Source organism: Anolis carolinensis, unplaced genomic scaffold (genome assembly GCF_035594765.1).
Source record: "Anolis carolinensis isolate JA03-04 unplaced genomic scaffold, rAnoCar3.1.pri scaffold_7, whole genome shotgun sequence".
In the NCBI taxonomy this organism is placed as follows: Eukaryota; Metazoa; Chordata; class Lepidosauria; order Squamata; family Dactyloidae; genus Anolis; species Anolis carolinensis.
Window position 1 is genome coordinate 37,352,392 of NW_026943818.1, and position 19,307 is coordinate 37,371,698.

General features: G+C 43.6%; 1 protein-coding gene across 1 annotated transcript in view; it reads left to right on the forward strand.

Moving 5' to 3' along the window:
* The first annotated feature begins 789 nt into the window (after window positions 1-789).
* Window positions 790-19,307, forward strand: part of shd (Src homology 2 domain containing transforming protein D) — a 70,421-nt gene continuing 51,903 nt past the window's right edge. Inside the window, exons 1-2 of the transcript XR_010000089.1 lie at window positions 790-8,532; window positions 12,822-12,916. The gene's annotated coding sequence lies outside the window, so the exon portion shown is untranslated. The remainder of the gene's footprint in view (window positions 8,533-12,821; window positions 12,917-19,307) is intronic.

The window sequence follows — 19,307 nt, forward strand, 5'->3', positions numbered from 1 at the left end:
CCTAAAGACTCTACCAGCGTCTGAGGCAGTGGAGCCCGCTCTCAGACCTGAAAGAGTCAAATAGTGGGGCTCTATTTCCTTGCTATTTGGCTCGCGTGTGCGCACGTGGCCCAGTGGCTTTCTGGGTTTGCACAGGCTGTGCAGTTCCCAGCAACGTCCAGGGCTCCCTCGGCGGTAGACCTCGAGCCGCGGAGCACCAGCGACAGTTCTTTGGCTGGCTCTGAGGCGTGAAGCCCACCAGAACCAGGCTAGAACCTGGACAGGCCTGGCAACGCTGCTGCGAGTTCGGCCGGAGCACTCGGCCGGCTTCGACCTGCCTCATCGTCCTGCGGTGGTGACCTGCCTCATCGTCCTGCGGTGGTGACCTGCCTCATCGTCCTGCGGTGGTGACCTGCCTCATCGTCCTGCGGTGGTGACCTGCCTCATCATCCTGCGGTGGTGACCTGCCTCATTGACCTGCGGCGGTGACCTGTCTCATCATCCTGCGGTGGTGACCTGCCTCATTGACCTGCGGTGGTGACCTGTCTCATCGTCCTGCGGTGGTGACCTCCCTTCACAGCGGGGAGGAGGCGTCTCTTCTCTCCTCCTTTCCAAAGCCAGCCTCGGTGCTCCTTCGGCGGCAGGCCTCGAGCCGCGGAGCACAAGGTGCTTGAAAATTTGGCGAAGTCGCCATTTTGGCAGTTTACGTCACTCGGGCAAGGGAGGTATCAAGTGGCAAGTTGCTGTCAGTTGGCATTTTGCAGCTTGCCTACCAAAGTTTGGCGCCAAAGGTCACAATCTTTGTAAAGTATAGTTACTTAGTGATATATATTGCTATGGTTAAGTGCTGTGAATTGTATTATATATTGAATTTGCTTTTATTGTAAATTTACTTGCAGGTATATTGCATTTGCCTTTGTTGTAAATTTACTTGCTATTAAGAATACATAATGTCTATGCAATTTCAAGATGATGCAGATGGTATACCTCCTTCTGAGGCTGAAAGTAGGAATGAAAGGCCCCAAAGGATAAAGCACCCTTCAGCCAAGATGCTAGCCCATCTAATAGATGAAAAGGAGCTCCTCCATGTGAGGTTAGGTTCGGCATGGGAGCGAATTGTAACATTAATGGACAGAATTGAGAGCTTGGGTATTACAAGGGTGCCATCCATATTACAGACAGACCTTGAAGAGACCTTCGGTATTTGGAGGGGTTTGGTGTCTAAGATAGTCCAGGTCCTCGAGCGCATTAACGCCAAGGATTCAGAGTTAGAAATAGTGAGTGTCTTAGCTGACACTAATGAGAAAGAAAATAAGGTGAGGGCAATTCTAGATGCCTTGGAATTTAGTTCTCCATCTGTTAATCTAAGGTCTGAGCCAAAAGGAAATCAGTCTTCCTTATGCAGCCATGAGACCAATCTTTTAAAATCACCTGCTGTGGCACTTAGTCTTAAGTCCAACCGCTCTAGCCAGGTATCTAAGCTAAGGGAGTGTGCATCATCTAAACATAGCCACTCTAGCAAGTCTTCTGCTGCTGGGAGTGCCATCTCTTCCCTAGCTGCCTTGCACATTAAGGAGGCTGCACGTCTGGAGCTACAGAGCAAGGTTGCGGAGGCGGAAGCTGATGCAAAAGCAGCTGACCACACTTTCCACCTTAAAGAGGAGGAACAGCGACTCCAAATAGAACAGGCCCAAAGGCAATGTGAAATAGAAATGCTTAGAATAAGGATGGATGCTACTGCCAAAAAGGTAAAGGCTGAGACTTTGGCCAAGGTCCTAAGTGGGCAGCTCACAGAAGAAAATGTAAGTCAGTTGCCGAAGCAGGACCCTTCTTCCAAGGTGCTTGTGCATCTTAATAGCTTAAACAGCCAGCTTTTTGACGAGGAACATGAAGACTTCTCCGTTCGGTCAGAACAGGGCCCTAAAGTTGCCTTCGGGCTGCCGGAAGTTCAAAGCGTCATAGCGGGGAGCTCCTCTTTGCTCAGTTTGCCTGTGCCTCCTACTAAGATTCCCGAGCAGTCAGCCAAACCATCAAAGCCTATCACCAATTGGGCCCTACAAGCAAGTCCAAAAGGAACCATCTGTCCGTCTACAGACGATGCCTTCCCTCCAAAGGGTCAAAGGTCGACACCAGGAGCACGGGATTTCTCCCTGCAGCAGCCAACGCCACATAAGACACCGTCAACACCAGAATCCCAACTCGTCTCGATCCTTAGAAGTCCCAAAAGAGACCTCAAGGACAAGGGAGTCGAAAAGTTTTCAGACAAGCCTGAAGAGTTCCTTCTCTGGAAGGTTACCTTCAAGAGGGCAATTAGAGACTTAAAGTTGTTGCCTGAAGAAGAGCTGACCCTGCTAGGCGCCTGGTTGGGTCCAGCATCATCTTCTCAAGTTAAGAGAATATATTCAGCCCATGTAGCTGATCCCGACAAAGCCTTGGAAAAGGCCTGGGACAGATTACATCAGCGGTATGGAGCTAGCACGGAGATTGAAGCATCTCTAATGGACAAGCTGCAAAGGTTCCCAACCTTAAAGCTCAAGGACTGCAAGCTCTTGTGGGACCTCAGTGATCTTCTTGCAGAGTTAGAGTCGGCCAAGGAGAATCCAGAGTTGCCTGGACTGCAGTGCCTCGATCAGCATCTGTCCCAGCGGCAGATTCTGGACAAACTTCCCTTTGCCCTGCAGGAAGACTGGGGGAAACAGGTTTTTAACTACAAGGAGGCCCATTCTCAGGCGTACCCACCGTTTTCCCATCTGGTCCAGTTCATCACCAGAGCGGCCAGGGAAAGGAATGATCCACAGACGGGCCTGCCCACCTTATATCAAGGGATCCATACAGGGAAGGCGCCTGAAGTGGACAAGAAACCACCTAGAGAGGCCAATAGACCTGTCAGCGTAAAGGCAGTCGAAACTCAACACAAGACTGACAAAACCAGGTCAGAAGTAAAGGAGGTGCTCTGCCCCATTCACCAAAAGCCTCACAGTTTGGCCAACTGCCGGGAATTTGGCAAGAAGCCTTATAAAGAAAGACAACAGATTGTACAGAAGCTGGGCATATGTTTTAGGTGCTGTGGAGCAACTCCTCACTTTGCTTCCAACTGCAAAGAGGACGTCAAATGCGCAAGGTGTAACAGCCTTAAGCATTGCACCGCGATGCACAACTCTGACGCTGTCTCCCGCGCCAAAGGGGACACGTCTTCCAAAGAAGGGTCATCTACTGAAGCCACCAACATGCAGACCGCGTCACGGATGCAGGAGGATGCTCCATCGGTCGCCTGTACTGAACTATGCTCTGACGTGCACCAGTTCAGAGTCTGCCATCCCATCTGCCTAGCAGATGTATATCCAGCCAGAAGACCTTGGCTTAAAAAGAGACTTTACGTGGCTTTGGATTCACAAAGCGACGCCTCCCTGGCGACTCCAGAGTTTTTCCAACTGTTTGACATAAAAACCCAGACGGCCGACTACACCATGTCCACCTGTGTAGGGAAGAAGAAGTTGCAGGGTCGCATAGCATCCGGCTTTGTTGTCTCCTCTTGTGACCAGAAGAGACTGTTCGAGTTACCAGACCTCATTGAGTGTTCCTCTATTCCCCGGAACAAAAGGCAGATTGTCACCAGAGAAGTCGTGGAAGCCCATCCTCACTTGCGAAGGCTGAAGAACGCCTTACCTGCTTTCCGTCCAGATGTGGACATTGCCCTTCTGCTTGGTGCGGACTGTCCGAACTTGTTCTATGTGAACGACCAAGTTAAGGGACCTCCAGGGGCGCCCATTGCTCAGCTGCTACCACTAGGCTGGACAGTTACAGGCCCAGTGTGCATAAATAGGATGCACCCTCCATCGTCGGTGGGCACTCGTCAAGCGCACGTGCTTCAAGGCAGTCGCCCCACACTAATGCATAGCTGTTTGAGTCATATCTCGGTCTATTGTCAGGGGATAACACCAGAGTATTCTTCCATCTTTGAAGTCTCCGAAAGGGATGAAACTACAGCGCTTTCCAAAGATGAACAGAGGTTTTTAGAGATCATGAACTCTCAAGTTTCCCGGAGTCCCGAGGGAAATTGGATAGCCCCTCTGCCTTTTAAAGCAGAAAAACCCACTTTGCCAAACAACAGGCATGTGGCAGAAAATAGACTCTGGTCACTGAAGAAGAAGATGCAGAAAGACCCCAAGGTAAAGGAGCAAATCGTTGGCTTTATGGAAGACATGTTCCAAAGTAACTACGCCGAGGTCTCTGATCAAAGTGAGGTCAATGAAGAAAATTGGTTCCTGCCTTTCCATAAAGTCACGCATCCCCAAAAGCCTAACAAGGTCCGAATTGTATTCGATGCCAGTGCCACATGCCAAGGCATTTCTCTTAATAATGTTTTGCTAAAGGGACCAGATCTTTTAAACAGTTTGCTCGGAGTCATCTTGAGATTTAGAGAGAAAGAGTTTGCTGTTATTGCAGACATCCACAAGATGTTTTACGCCTTTTTAGTTCGTCCTGATCATCGCAGGTACCTCAAGTTCTTGTGGTACGCGGACACTCAAAATGTGTGTGACGTTCGGGTTTTTCAGATGCGCGTACATGTCTTTGGAAATACCCCGTCTCCAGCCGTTGCAAACTACTGCCTCAAAAGAACCGCAGATGAGTTTGGGCACCAGTTCAGTCCAGAAGTCGCCAGCATAGTTAACCACAACTTCTACGTGGATGATCTTCTGGTTTCGTTTGACTCCGTTCATCAAGCCATCCAAATAGTGCATGAGCTGCAGGCTTTGTTAAAAGGTGCCAACATTCGCCTGCACAAACTATTATCCAACAGCAGACAAATCTTGCAAGCCTTTCCCTCCGAAGACTTAGCGGAAAGCAATGTTCATGAGTTATTCAAAGGGTTAAGCTCCCAGTCTAGTTTAGGACTTCTCTGGGATGTAAAATCGGACCATCTTTCGTTAAGAGCATCTAAATTTCAGTTTGTGAACACTAAGAGACAGATGCTTTCCGCCATCAATGGGATATTTGATCCCTTAGGCATAGCTGCTCCTGTCCTGATCACTGCTAAACTTCTGTTCAGACAGGTGATCCAAGAAAAAATAGGATGGGATCAAGAGCTGTCTCAATCAATAAAAACGGCTTGGTCAAACTGGACTGCCCAAGCTGAAGGCCTGGAAACCATCGCAGTTCCCAGACAATTTGCGCCCTGTAAGGTAATGATAGAACCCACCACAGAACTTCACATCTTCTGTGACGCATCTGAGCGAGCTGTAGCAGCTGTGGCATACATGCGACAAAAGGACAGAGATTTTTGTCACGCAGGATTCATCATGGCAAAGGCTAAAATAGCTCCTATGGGAACTTCAATACCCCGGCTGGAATTGTGTGCAGCAGTTCTTGCTGTCCAGCTCTGGCGCATCATCCAGCAAGAGATAGGAGACTTGTTTCAAGATGTCCATTTCCACACGGACAGTACAGTTGTGCTTGGTTACATCAACAACACAACCAAAAGATTCAAGGTGTATGTGGCTAATAGAATCAACAACATTCTATCCAGTTCTACGCCTAGCCAGTGGCACCACGTCGCCACCAGCAACAACCCAGCTGACATCGCTTCCAGAGGAGCTTCAACTCAACGAGTGTTAAGTTCAAGTTGGCTGACAGGCCCCAGATGCTTGACCGAAGTCAATTTTCCATCAGCCTTTTCTCCCACCGATAATACAGAATTGCCCGAGTCCGTTCCAGAGGTGAAAGTTTGCAAGATGACCACAGAAATCAAGATGGGCCAAAGATCTTGCCTGGAACCACACCGTTTTGAATGTTTTTCGGAGTGGCACAGTCTTCTTAGAGCAGTTGCTAGGCTTATACATCGTTTAGCTTGCAAAGATAGTGAGCCTTTACAGGTCCAGGATATGATAAAGGCTAAGAGCGTCATATTCAAGTCAGTACAGAGATCTGCTTTCAAGCAGGAAATAGCTAGGCTAGAGCAAGGGCTCAACATCCCTAATCAAAGTCTTCTAAATGAGTTAAACCCATTTCTAGACAAGGAGGGTATTTTGAGAGTTGGAGGAAGGTTAGCCAAAGCTAAACTCAAGGCGTGCATAAAAAACCCCATCATCATACCCCCTAATAGTCACACTGCATTGCTGCTCGTTCGGCATCACCATGAAAGGATCCATCATCAGGGTAGAACTCTAACTGAGGCAGCCCTTAGAAATGAAGGTCTGTGGGTAGTTAATGCCAAAAGGTTGGTCAACAGTTGTATTTTCAAATGTGTTAAATGCAGGCGCCTTAGGCGAAACTGTCAAAGTCAGTTGATGGCAGAACTACCTCAGGATAGGACTTTGACAGACCCACCCTTTTCCCATGTGGGAATCGATGTGTTTGGTCCTTGGGAGGTTGTCACTAGGAAAACCAGGGGTGGTGTTGTAAATAACAAGAGGTGGGCAGTTTTGTTTACTTGTTTAGTAATACGAGCTGTCCATATAGAAGTCATAGAAGGGATGGACACTTCATCATTTTTAAACGCATTAAAAAGGTTCATAGCCCTCAGAGGGCCAATTAAGTCAATTCGGTCGGACTGTGGCACCAATTTTGTAGGTGCGACCAAAGAACTCAATTGTGTGTCTAGGTTTGGGAGAGACCCAAAGGTTCAGAACTTTACGAATACTGAACAAATTATGTGGACTTTCAATGTTCCTCACGCCTCCCACATGGGTGGTGTTTGGGAGAGGATGATTGGTATTAGTCGCAAAATCCTTAATGCCATGTTTTTGAGTCATAGGTCATTGACGCATGATGTTTTGGTGACACTTATGGCGGAAGTTACCGCAATTATCAACAACCGGCCGCTGGTTCCCCTTACCAGTGACCCTGAGAACTTACAACCACTGACTCCTGCACTTATTTTGACACAAAAGGTGCCAGGATGGAAGGACGTCATGTTGCCAGTTCCGGACGGAACTCACCGTGCCCTGTGGAAACAGGTGCAGTCCTTGGCCAACCACTTTTGGAAAAGGTGGAAAGCTGAGTACTTAAGCCAGCTTCAAGCTAGAAGAATCTGGCAAAGCCCACAGGACAACATTGAGGTTAACAACGTTGTGTTGTTAAAGGACAAAGACTTGCCCCGCCATGCATGGCCCATGGGCATTGTATTAAAGACCTTTCCTTGCCCGGACGGTAAGGTCAGGAAAGTTCAATTAAAGACTTGCAACAGAGGCAAAGTGTCCATTTTGGACAGACCAATTAGTGACCTCGTGTTGCTTATTGGAGATGTTTAAAGTTCTAGTGTTTGTATTGTTGTGTATACAAAGGTGTTTGTATGTTTTTGATTGGTAAATTCCCACATCCTGGGAATTTAGCGGGGAGTGTTCCGTCCCCCAGGACGATGGTTTGCCTTACCTATTGGTCGTTTGTTTGTTTTCCCTCCTTTACATTTTGTTTGAGCCTCTGGCTGCAAAGGCCTAGGAAAAGTGGCTTGGAATCTGCAAGAGCTGGCTGCAGTTTTCTTTGCAGTGATTGGTCAAAGAATGCAACATCTTAGGACCGCCCTTTTTACCAGGGTCTAGTCTCCATTTTAGAGTTTCATTCTGGCTATAGTCTTCCAACGTGCTGGAGCTATGCAAGGCTAACTGGGACAAATCATCCTCAAAACCAGGCCAATCTAAGCCTATCCAAATTAGATAAGTATTGAATTATATTGATCTGGAATAGGAAATCTAGTTGGAGGAGCAGGGTTATTCTGTCGCTTCTAGAACTAATCTTTGCTGTAAAGATAGGGAAGGAAAGAGTTTCTCCTTCTAATATAGGCAGCGTGATTAGGGTATAGTGGTTTTATAATCACCTTTGCTTTCTGGAACCAGGGATAATTCTGTACCTAAAACCTATAGAAATTTGTTTCATTTTCTGCAACTTTAAGATCTGTGCCAGGTTTACAACCTTGTATGAATAAACATCCTTTTTTGAAGTTATCCAGACTCAGTCGTTCAATATCTATAGGACAGCTTATAGGGATTTGCAGTTCGCCCGGATAAAGGACAGCACGTTTCAGTTTTATGGTTTTTTATTGTCCGGCGGACGGCACAACTATGTCTTTGTGTCTGTAATAATAATAATAATAATAATAATCCAGCATATAGATCTCATTTGCTGTGTCATACTATGCCTTTGTGTCTATAATAATAATAATATTAATAATAATAATAATCCAGCATATAGATCTCGTTTCCTGTGTCATACTATGTCTTTGTGTCTATAATAATAATAATAATAATAATAATAATAATAATAATAATAATCCAGCATATAGATCTCGTTTGCTGTGTCATACTATGCCTTTATGTCAATAATAATAATAATATAGTATTATTATTATAATGGGCTGGTCCATGCGTTTACGAAGATTCGGAAGTGAATGAATAAATAAACAACAACAAAATAATAATTATAATAATCTGTATTATGTTTTGCTCTAGGCCATTGAAAGTCCAGAGAGGAGAAACAAAGGACTTGGGGGTTTGGAAGCCGGCACGGATGGCTGTCTTTATAGTTTTCCTCTCTTTATGGATCTGCCGAGAGGAAGGGGTGAGTTATGGGGAGAGCCTGCACAGCGTGGAGCTGGGAGATGAATCTCCATTAGCCGCTGGTCTCTTGACACAAATGGAGAAGCGGAGGGTGGCCCAGCCTTGGCTGTGTCTTCTCCGCCCATCCGTCACTTGCCGTTTTCTCCCCATCAGTCCATTAATGAAGTGGAAGGGGAAATTTCCTCCGATTCTGTCTCCCTCTTTGTTGTAAAATGTTATTTCCCCAACGGGTGCTTGCAAAAAAGGCAGCGCCCGTCTTTGAAATGGCAAAGCAAGCATCGAAATCGGTTTGCAACTGTCCTGCTGTCCTGCTGCTGGAGAAGCAGTTTGCTTATGATTTCTGTAATGAGTTTGCAAGGACCTGGGAATCAGATTGCAACTGTTACTGTCCTGCTACTGGAGAAGCAATTTGAACAGGATTTTTTTTTCTCTCTCTGTGGAACTGGCTGTCAAACCGACCTGGGAATCGGTTTGCAACTGTTACTGTCCTGCTGCTGGAAAAGCGGTTTGAACAGTTTCTCTCTCTCTCTCTCTCTGTATGAGTCTTCTCAGTACTGGCTGGAAAGAATATGGCTCTGTACTCAGAGAGGCCTGACTATTTCTGAGGCCTTGTTTGCTGCTGATCTTCACTGTAGTAAATTTATGGACAAAGAAATTTATGGACTACTTATGATTTCTGTAAGCAATCAGAGGGACTATTTTGGACTTAGTAGAAGTTCCTGTGTTATTTGTTCTGCAATGCTGAGCAGTGCATCATTCTGCAGGGTGATTCTACGTTCATGGGCACACGTAAGAGCTACCTATCATCCATAATCCCCAACAAACTACCGGAATTAATAATAATAATACTAATACAGTAGGGTCTCACTTATCCAAGCTAAACGGGCCGGAAGAAGCTTGGATAAGCGAATATCTTGGATAATAAGGGGGGATTAAGGAAAAGCCTATTAAACATCAAATTAGGTTATGATTTTACAAATTAAGCACCAAAACATCAAGTTTTACAACAAATTTGACAGAAAAAGCAGTTCAATACGCAGTAATGTTATGTTGTAATTACAGTATTTATGAATTTAGCACCAAAATATCACGATATATTGAAAACATTGACTACAAAAACGGCTTGGATAATCCAGAAGCTTGGATAAGCGAAGCTTGGAAAAGTGAGACTCTACTGTAATAATTATTTATTTATTCACCGCTTTGAATCCCACCCACAGGAGAAAAGCGGGATAGAAATGAATTAATAATAAAAATATAACAACAACAACAACAACAACAACAACAACAACAACAATAATTTATATACCGCTCCATCTCCTTGAAAAGACGCAGGGTGGTTTCCAACGTGAACATAAAAATTGTCAATTTTCAAAAAAACCCACCATACAACAAAGTTAAACATAGTAAACATAATAAACAAACCTTCTTTCTCCCACCCTGGACATTATTCTGCAAGTATACAAACCCCACTTGCCTAGTTTCCAACATACCTCACAACCTCTGAGGATGTCTGCCATAGAGGTGGGTGAAACGTCAGGAGAGAATGTTTCTGGAACATAGCCAGACAGCTTGGAAAATCCAATGCAGATAGTCTCAGCCTAATTCTGTGAATATGTTTGGTTTTCTTAATGCTATTCAAAAGCCTTGTTTTCAGCTCAACACCAACTTAATTTCTACATTTAGGAGTCTAGATAAACAAAGCAAAGGCCCAATTTCGTGACTATCTCAGGTCTAAAGGTCTCCCAACCCTCTTGTATCATCTTCCCCATCTGTCAGGATTCGATTTCGACTCCTCTCCGCCTGCTTTGCGCCATCCATCATCGGTTGTCTTCCTCGATTCTTATCACCTTTTCTCAGGAGGCCTTTTGTCACTCTTCCTCTTTTTTCTCTCTTTTCCTCTGCTGTATTTCATTGTGTTGTCAAAGGCTTTGCTGTGAGTTTTCCAGGCTGTCTGGGCATGTCCCAGCAGCATTCTCTCCTGACGTATCGTCCAACACAATTGTTCAATGCTAAGGCTTCTCCATCTGCGCAGGGTTCCATACTTCACACTTTAACAACACAACCGTTCAATGCTAAGGCTTCCCCGTCTGCGCAGGGTTCCATACTTCACACTTTAACAACACAACCGTTCAATGCTAAGGCTTCCCCGTCTGCGCAGGCTTCCATACTCCGCACTTTAACAACACAACCGTTCAATGCTAAGGCTTCCCTGTCTGCACAGGGTTCCATACTCCGCACTTTAACAACACAACCGTTCAATGCTAAGGCTTCCCCGTCTGCACAGGGTTCCATACTCCGCACTTTAACAACACAACCGTTCAATGCTAAGGCTTCTCCGTCTGCGCAGGGTCCCATACTTTTCATTCAACCCTCGTATATCTGTTGGTGGGGGAAAGAACTCTTGTCTGTTGGAGGCACGTGTGAATAATGCAATTGGCCAACTTGATTAGCATTGAATAGCCTTGCAGCTTCAACGCATGGCTCTAAGCTGTTCCAAGAGAGAGAAGCTTTTGTGTCTCCGTTGGGAGAAAGTCTAGGACGCCTGTCAGGCGACAAAGATTTATATGGCAGGGAATAGGGGATGATGGGGGATGATGAAGTTACCGGGTTCAACCGGCGGTCAAAAGGGGAGGAGTCTTTCTGCCTGCCTGGCTTTGAATCACATTTCTTCTGGTCCTGATTCTGTTCCCTTCTGGTATTTTTTGGGTTTTTTTGCCTTTTGTTCCAAGATGGAGAAAGAGAAAAGTAATTCTCCTTCCCTTTGCTCTCCTTTCTCCCCTTGCTTCCCATTTCCTACCTTCCTCCTTCCTTTCTTCCCTATCATTGCCTTTCGAAATATTCAGGGAAAACCTATAATTGCTCCATCCATGTTTTATAACGTCCCCGCTTTTTAAAAAAGCAGTACCTGTGATCGAGGTGACCACCCTCCCCCCCAGGACTTTGTAAAAGATAGTTCAAAAATCAAGACTTTATGTTCTATATTCCATATATTTATAGTAGAAGGTGATTGAGATTTTTTACTGGAGTTTACTGTGGATTATCCCTGCATTCTGAGGCAAGAGATAACAACTTCATGAATTGTAAAATCATGCTGCTAAAACTCCACTTTTATGAATTTCCATGCTGGGTTCTCCAGATGTTATGAACTTCGTTCTTATCAAATATTTTCAATTGTTTATATCATTCATGATTCCCCTTTAGGCAATGTAACTCACTTTTATGGATTCTCCCTTATTTCCATGGAATCTATCTGTCTGCCTATATGTATTTGTACTCTTTGGGATCCCCGGAAAATATGTATTTTTCCCAGCATGGTTTATATTCCAACTTTATTTTATCTTTTTCATTTTATTTCATATAATTGTCAAGTCATGAAATCAAATAGGAAATATTTTGAACTCAACCTGTACCCCAGAACCTATCCCATTTCCTATGACCCAGGCTTCCCTTCCCAAAAACAAAAGGATAATCTGCCACCGCTAAACCCAATCAAATTCAGATTGCACGGACAATATAGGGCTTGAGTCGCCGAATTCGGAGTGTTGACCTAAAGGTGATTCGCCCCAAGGCAAACATTGTCATATCTCACCCAAAGGAAAAACCAGGACACCTCAGGAAGGCGCCCTGCAGAGCCTGTCAATATGGCTCATCACCACCCATCTTTACTTCCACCTCTGACACCCCAAGGCATATCTAAAATCTGTATACGTGACAGAAACCCGGACACCTTTGATTGCTGCCATTAATCCCTTTAGAAATCGGTCTAGCAGGAATTAATCCGATATTTCCTGCCCTGTCACCCCATTGTTTCAATAACTCCCGCCTTCTCTTTCCTGATTGGCCCGAGTAGAGACAAAAGGTAGCTTCCTATTGGGCCAACGGAGCAAGGCGGGAAACGAAAGCCCGCCTCGTTCAACCTTCTAGCCTATCAACGATCAGATGGGCGGGGGAGCGGGGCGGGAAATTCAAAGGGCTGTCAGACTGAAATTTTGTATAAATATGGCTTTATTTTGATTATGTGGTACCCTAGTAGACTGAATGATCGCTACTAGAGTCCTCTTCAGCTGAATTGCTCAATAAAGACTCCTTGGCGGATTTTCCTTCAACTTTGGCGGACCTTCTTCATTTCGGCTTCAGGTTGTATTGCGGCTCATATTTTCCTATTGGCTCTGCCAAGGTCCGTTCTCTCAGGACCGGATCGGGTCTCTCCTTAAGGGCCCGATCCCCTAAAACGCGGTCGACAACATACCTATTTATCTACTCACATTTCTGTTTTCAATCGGCTAGGTGGGCTGATGGAAGGAGTTCACCCCGAGCCGGACTTGAACTGCTGACTTTTTGATCGGCAGGATGTTCTGCAGCTAGTGGTTTAGGCCATTGAGGTAAGCCTGGCTTCCTAAGCTCCACAGAGATACTTGGAGGAACTCCTCAGCAAGCAAGAGTCCAAAAGTGGCAGGCTAAACCCAGAAACTCAGTCAATGGCTGATACGAGATGAGAGACTCCCTTTCTGGGACTTGGAAGGTAATGCAGAGGCACTTATCTCCCAGACTCAGAGTCCCAGAGTAGCTATCGTGTTATATATATATATTATTGACAACACCCATCGGCACACATCAGATGTAATGCAGAGGCACTCCTCTCCCAGACTCAGCTTAGAGTCCCAGAGTAGCTATCATTATTAATATATCTATATATATAAAAGAGTGATGGCATCACGGCGACTCACAAAACAACAAAAGTACAGGCCCCCCAACCTCAAAATTTGACAACACAACCCATCATCCACGCCTCTAGGTTGATACAACAAAAAGAAAAGAAAAATAAAGTCCTAATTAGAGGGAGAGGAATAATTTTTTTTATCCAATTGCTGCCAGTTTAGAGGGCTAATCTCTGCCCACTTCATCTCCTAGCAACCAACTCAGCCAAGGGAAAGCTAGGGTTCAGTTAGGGGACAGGCAGATTTAGGCCTCACTTAGACTTCTTCCACAGATTGTCTAATTTGCACTGGATTATATGGCAGTGTAGACTCAAGGCCCTTCCACACAGCTATATTACCCATTTATAATCTTATATTATCTGCTTTGCGCTGGATTATCTTGACTCCACACTGCCATATAATCCACTTCAGTCTGCATTTTATACAGCTGTGAAGAAGGGGCCTCATATAATCCAGTTCTAAGCAGATAATATAAGATTAGAAATATACAGTAGAGTCTCACTTATCCAACGTAAACAGGCCGGCAGGATAAGTGAATATGTTGGATAATAAGAAAGGATTCAGGAAAAGCCAATTAAACATCAAATTAGGTAATCGTTATACAAATTAAGCACCAAAACATCATATTATACAACAAATTTGACAGAAAAAGTAGTTCCATGCACAGTAATGCTATGTAGTAATTACAGTAGAGTCTCACTTATCCAACATTCGCTTATCCAACGTTCTGGATTATCCAATGCATTTTTGTAGTCAATGCTTTCAAAATATGATATTTTGGTGCTAAATTCATAAATACAGTAATTACTATATAGCATTACTGTGTATTGAACTACTTTTTCTGACAAATTTGTTGTCTAACATGATGTTTTTGTGCTTCATTTGTAAAATCATAACCTAATTTGATGTTTAATAGGCTTTTCCTTAATGCCTCCTTATTATCCAACATATTCGCTTATCCAATATTCTGCCAGTCCATTTATGTTGGATAAGTGAGACTCTACTGTACTGTATTTACAAATTTACCATTAAAATATCACAATAAATTTAAAACACTGACTACAAAAACATTGATTATGAAAAGGCAGACTGCGTTGGATAATCCAGAACATTGTATAAGCGAATGTTGGATAAGTGAGATTCTTCTTTAATATGAAATAATTACTGGGATAGAATAATGCAGAACAATATAATCTCTAAAACCAGGGCAGTAAATAAACAGGGGAATTCCACACAGGAAACAATCAGGGCCAGCTAACACCTCCCAACAAAGTATTCCCATCATCAAAGTCTGGCAAATCCTCTGTTTTCTCAGGGCCACAGACAGTAGAAGCACATAAAATATCGCAAACAACACCACTCTGAAAACAAGGGAATTCTAGACATGCAAGGGAATTCAAAAACATGCAAATGTGAGTGCATCAATAGGGAAGGTAACGGTGCTCCATGTAGTCATCCCACATGACCTTGGAGGAGTCTACGGACAACGCCGGCTCTTCGGCTTAGAAATGGAGATGAGCACCAACCTCCAGAGTAAGACATGACTGGACTTAATGTCAGGGGAAAACCTTTACCTTAACTACCACCAATTCCTCAATACTTTATTTCCCAGACCACCAGACTTCGCCACAGCAACGCGTGGCCGGGCACAGCTAGTCTATATATATAAAAGGATAATGAGATTTCGGCCTCGGACAAAACAACAAAACTACACATCCCAGAAACACTAAACTTGGCAGCACAACCCCTCATCCATGCCTCTACGTTCATACAACAAAAAGAAAAGAAAAATATAGTCCTAATTAGAGGGAGAGGAATAATTGGTTTTATCCAATTGCTGATAGAAGGCTAAGCTCCGCTCACTTGGTCTCCTAGCAACCCACTCAGCCCAGGGGACAGGCAGAGTTAGGCCTCACTTAGGCCTCTTCCACACTGCCTATCAAATACAGATTATCTGATTTTAACTGGATTATATGGCAGTGTAGACTCAAGGCCCTTCCACACAGCTATAGAACCCATTTATAATGGACTTAATGTCAGGGGAAAACTTTACCCTTGACCTTAACTACCACCAATTCCTCAATACTTTATTTCCCAGACCACCATACTTCGCCATATTTCGGCGTGGCCGGGCATATATATTATTGACAACACCCTTTGGCACGCATCAGATGTAATGTGGAGGCACTCCTCTCCCAGACTCAGCTTAGATTCCCAGAGTAGCTGTTTCTATCTATCTATCTATCTATCTATCTATCTATCTATCTATCTATCTATCTATCTATCTATCTTTTTATATTTTGCCCATCCTTTATTCCCTCCGGGACTTCACTTCCCGCAACTTAGTGGCCGGCCGTAATAAACCTGTATGTTGTGACGGTTTGTTTTTTTATTTTCCGTCTCTTTCTCTGTTTCCCCCCCCCCCCCCCCCCTTATTATTACATCGAGGCAGCTGGCGGAATTGCATTATTCCCTGTTAAAACCAGCCACCGGCCGGGTAATAGATTGAATGTGTCAGCTCCGTTTGCTTCTTCATCTCCTTTCATTACCTTGAGCGGTATTTTCTCTCTCAGGCGGCAACGAGACCAACCATATTTTCTTTTTTTGAGATTTTTGGAGGGAAAAAAATCCAATTTTTATGAGTTCCGCTCATTAGGTATTTTGCTCGCCTTTCCCAATCGCAGAGACTGTTTGATTTAACCTTTTCTTTTTTCATAAAAATGAGAGACGTAGTACAAGGGGAGAGCCATTTGAGAAGCTGACACGTCGCTTTGTCGCTTTCAATATTCATCCGCAGAAATTAAATCTCTCTGTCGTTCCTTAGCTAAAGGCATTTGACATTTCTTGGCTTCAAGAAAAGCACAATTACATCCCAGGTTGGGAAAGTTAATGGTACCCTTATTACCATATTTGCATCTACATCACCAGATTTTATATATATCTAATTTTTAACAACACCCATTGGCACACATCAGATGTAATGGGGAGGCACTCCTCTCCCAGCCTCAGCTTAGAGTCCCAGAGTAGCTCTCATTATTATTATATATATTAGTATTATTATTAACAACATCCATTGGCACACATCAGATGTAACAGGGTGGCACTCCTCTCCCAGACTTAGCTTAGAGTCTTAGAGTAGCTATCATTATTATATATATTAGTATTATTATTATCACATTACACATATAGGCAAACATTCAATGCCTTTTAACATAGAACAAAGACAAACAAACAAAGGCTCCGAGCGGGCCTCGAACTCATGACCTCCTGGTCAGAGTGATTCATTGCAGTTAATTGCAGCTGGCTTGCTCTCCCGCCTGCGCCACAGCCTGGACCTATCATTAATATATATATATATATATATATATATATATATATATATATATATGAATGATATATATATTATTATTGATATTATTATTAACAATACCCATTTGCACACATCAGATATAATGGAAGAGGCACTCCTCTCCCAGGCTCAGCTTAGAGTCCCAGAGTAGCTATTGTTATTAATATATATATATATATATATATATATATATATATATAATTAACAAAACCCATTTGCACACATCAGATGTAACATGGAGGCACTCCTCTCCAAGACTCAGAGTCCCAGAGTAGCTATCGTTTTTATATATATATATATATATATATATATATATATATATATATATATATTTGATATTATTATTAACAATACCCATTTGCACACATCAGATGTAATGGAAGAGGCACTCTGCTCCCAGACTCAGCTTAGAGTCCCAGAGTAACTATCGTTATTAATATATTATTATTATTGTTATTGTTATTATTATTTTATTGTATGACACAGCAAACAAGATAGATATGCTGGGTTTCATTTCACAAAATCACAAGTGTCTAGGACTGTGTGATGTATTTACGGATGATACGTGCAGATCCCAGTCAGGTGGCCTTTTGCAGTTGGCAGATCATAATTTTGTCAATGTCTATTGTTTGCAAATGCCAGCTGAGATCTTTTTTTTTTTTTTTTAATGATCTTTATTATAGAATTTACAGATATCACTTGTGTCCTAAGGGAAAAGATAGGGAGGGAGATGGGATATGGGACAGGGAATTGGGGAGGGGTGAAAGGGGTGGGTGGGTAGTGCGAGGGGAAACCCATCCGTTGGGAAGGGAATGGAAGCTTGGTAGGTAAGAGTCCCTAAATTGGGGTGGGGAAAAAAAGGGGGGGTGGACCTCCGCTCTACTATCTTCTGTTTGATGTCCTGTTTTGTTTATCTTCTTAACTCTTCTTCCACATAATCTTCAAAAAGTGTCCAGTCCGTTTCTTTCATTATTCCTCCTGTATTTTTTTTAATCAAAAAGGTTAGCTTATCCATGTTCTTAATTTCCATGACCTTATCTAGCCACATCTCTCCCGTCGGGGTTTCTGCCTGCTTCCAGTGTTTGGCAATTACCAGTCTCGCAGCCGTTATTAAATAAGTGTAGATTTTATCCAAATTCTCCTTACTTTTGGCTTCTACTTTGTTCTCATTTTCAAAGATGTTATATAGTCCTAATAAGTAGTGGTCAGGCTTATATTCCAAGATCTTTTGATGTGCCCATCACCACCGGGACCACCTGCACTGGTTTCTGCCAGAGTCTTTGAAGTTCAATCTTGGGTCCTGATAGCGGCTGAGTTTTGTTTTTCGTCAATGCGACTGTCACCTGGGATGGCAACACCAATTATCCAAACCTTTTTCTTTTCCACAACTGTGATGTCTGGTGTGTTGTGTTCCAGAACTTTGTCAGTCTGGATTCGGACGTCCCACAGTATCTTTGCGTGCTCATTCTCCAATACTTTTACAGTTCTTTGCTGCTGGGAGGTGGTACTTGAGGCATAAGTTCCTATGAATCCTTTGGGCCACATAGTTGTGCCTCTGTTTGTAGTCTGTCTGTGCGATTTTCTTACAGCAGCTGAGGATGTCATCCATGGTTTCGTCGGTTTCCTTGCAGAGTCTACATTTTGGGTCATCAGCTGATTTTTCGATCTTGGCCTGAATGGCCTTTGTCCTGATGTCTTGCTCCTGGGCTGCAAGGATCAGGCCTTCTGTCTCCTTCTTCAGGGTCCCATTCGTGAGCCAGAGCCAGGTCTTCTCCTTATCAGCTTTTCCTTCAATTTTGTCAAGGAACTTTCCATGCAATGTTTTGTTGTGCCAGCTGTCAGCTCTAGTTTGTAGTGTGGCTTTCTTGTACTGGTTTTTTGTCTGCTGTGCTTTGAGGAGTTTCTGATTTTTGACTTCAATCCAAGCAGGTTCTTCACTTTGCTTTCCATCTTCTGCCAGGGCATGTTCTTCTTCTTTGACTGCTTGTTTGACTTGTAAGAGTCCTCTGCCCCCTGATCTTCTAGGCAGATATAGCCGGTCAACATCACTGCGAGGGTGCAGTGAATGATGGATGGTCATGAGTTTTCTTGTTTTTCTGTCCAAATTGTCCAGTTCCGCCTGTGTCCAATTTATGATGCCAGCAGTATATCTTATGACAGGTATGGCCCAGGTGTTGGCCTTGATGGCCATTGAGCTTGCTTTTGAGAATTTTTCTGACCCTTTGTGTGTATTATTATTATTATTATTATTATTATTATTATTATTATTATTATTATTATTATTATTATTATTAACAACACCCATTGGCACACATCAGATGTAACACGGAGAATTTGATTTTTAAAGAAGCTCCTCAAAGTGTGCCCTGTTGTTGTGTGTCCCCCGCCCAGGTTTTTCGTCAATCGGTTCATTGCGAATGCCGATGACATCTCCAACTCTCCAGGATTTCCCCGGTGGGAAGGTTTTTTATTTTTTAATATTCTTTATTAGTGTTTTGTACTCAATTGTAATGGCGGAATTAAAACAGCAGGGGCGATGGGCGGGGAGGACAATACGGCTTCCTTCCAAACAGAATGCAATTAAGATAAAGCTCTTATTAGCTGAGTCGGAATTTCATGGCTTTTTAAGTGCATTTTTTTCTGCTGGAGTACAGAGTTTTTACCGTATATACTTGAGTATAACCCGACCTGAATATAAGCCAAGGC